This window comes from Pseudophryne corroboree, chromosome 3 (assembly GCF_028390025.1).
Source record: "Pseudophryne corroboree isolate aPseCor3 chromosome 3, aPseCor3.hap2, whole genome shotgun sequence".
Classification (NCBI taxonomy): Eukaryota; Metazoa; Chordata; class Amphibia; order Anura; family Myobatrachidae; genus Pseudophryne; species Pseudophryne corroboree.
This window is the reverse complement of record NC_086446.1, coordinates 177,016,241-177,018,425: the sequence shown is the minus strand read 5'-3', so window position 1 is coordinate 177,018,425 and position 2,185 is coordinate 177,016,241. Positions and strand designations below refer to the sequence as shown.

General features: G+C 40.5%; 1 pseudogene; it reads left to right on the top strand.

The window, feature by feature from the left end:
• Positions 1 to 1,350: 1,350 nt before the first annotated feature.
• Positions 1,351 to 1,471, top strand: LOC134897678 (5S ribosomal RNA; annotated as a pseudogene).
• The last annotated feature ends 714 nt before the right edge of the window (positions 1,472 to 2,185 follow it).

The window sequence follows — 2,185 nt, the reverse complement described above, 5'->3', positions numbered from 1 at the left end:
GCTGTACTCCGGCCGCACTGTTCTTCCTGTTAGGCTGGTTCCCGTAGCGACGAACTCTGCCGTGGTCGGCTAGTTGCGGTCACGTGTGCGCATCACGTGACCGTGAGGTTATTGCCTCTCTTACCTTCTGCCTGACGTACGTTTCGCAATATTGCTTGGTCACTGTGACCAAGCAATATTGCGAAACGTACGTCAGGCAGAAGGTAAGAGAGGCAATAACCTCACGGTCACGTGATGCGCACACGTGACCGCAACTAGCCGACCACGGCAGAGTTCGTCGCTACGGGAACCAGCCTAACAGGAAGAACAGTGCGGCCGGAGTACAGCAGCAGGCAACACGCGGGCAGACGCGGCCAGCACCTTCCACAAGGTTCTCCCTTAATTTCTTCTTTATACAAGTAGGACACCACAAAACTATTGCATAACCGGATTAGGTAATATTCTGACTCAAGCACTTTTTCTTCTTTTCTCTGTGCATGATAAATTCATACCCAGAAGGCACAGAGAATACCTCATTATTTGCATGAGCAACAGATAAAAAAACAACAGTAAGTCAATAAATGCTCATTAGCTACCAAAATCATAGATGCAGAGGCATCGACCATTCTTGGAGCTTATTAAATACATGAATGTTTTTTCTACATGTAATGCACAAATCCATGCTCTCTTTTTTTGAAAACACCCAATTGATTATATATATGGTACACTTACTGTTCGTGTTGTTCCCCCGCTACCTGAAGGTGATTCATGGTGGGGCATTAGAGTCAGAGATATTACTGTTCAAGATATATCCCACTGCATAATCCATTAGTGTTTGTGTGATGCATCCAATTTAGGATTCTATCAAACACATGAATATATTCTTAATGTGTGTTATGCAGAATTCCGTGCTCTTCTAAAAAACACTCAATTGATGATATATGTGGCATAAATTCTGTTGTGCTGTTTCCCCGCTGCTTGAAGGTTAATTATGGTGGGGCATTGGAGCTGGAATATCACTAATTTGATATACCTTACTGCATAATCCTGAGTATATGTGGGATACATCTATTTTGAGGTCTTGGAGTCCAAATTTGGAGGCCTCCTTTACTGCTTAATCTAGAAGTAGACGTTATAGACATTCTTAATTATCTGTGCAGAATAGGTGTGTTTTTCTATTTGTATTTGCGACCACCTCTACCGTAAATATCTAGATGGGTATCTGATTTTTGTGTCTTTGTTTATATCCTTGAGAAATAACTCCTTATTCTTTTTCATCAGCTACTTAGACACCTGTGGTCTACACAATATCACAAATTGGCTCTTACCTGTGCCCAATTAAGGACACAGTGTGACAAGGGTAAGCATAAGGTCTGCGGTCATACCCCACTGGAGATGCCCAATCTCATCTGATCTTGGAAGCCAAGCAGTGGAGGGCCGGTTCAAGTACTTGGCTGGGAGACCACCAAGGAACACCCTGGTACTGCAAGTATTTGCTACCCTTTCTGTCACTGGAATAGAGCATTGATTCACTTATCGGTCATGACCTATGATTTAACTACCTGCTAGGATTCAATTCCCAGTTGGGATATACAGCAGTCTTCAAATGATGGTCATATATATATATATTGAATAAACATATTTTTGACCACAGGTTGTCCCATAGCTGGTGTTTTTTATTTCACAAAATCACAAAGCTACCCATCTCGGCTTACATTAGGTATTTGTACCTTATTAATTACAAATATTTTCTTCATATTTTCGCAATGTCACTATTTAAACAGATATTGGCGCTTATTGAACTCCTCAGTAATTAATTTTTTTAACGAAAATCATTAAAGTATTGAATTTTAGTTAGTTATTGTGGCAATCAGCCATACATTATTATCTGTATAAGAGTGCTTCCCAAAAAGAGTCTCCTTTCTTCTCTTGTTTCTGTGTTTACAATATATTTTTGACTCGTGGGAGCACCGCTGATGGGCAGTCTTTTTGACACATAAAAATAAGGAGTGTATTACCTTAAGTGTCTGCTTCCCTGAATGAGGATTTATACCTTGAATTCTATTATCAGCTAATTACAGATAGTTTATCATTTCACACATACACTTACTACACCAGTGCGGTTTCCAATCCTTTTGGACTTCAATACCTACCGGTAAATCCTTTTCTCCTAGTCCGTAGAGGATAATGGGGTCCACTTCAGTAC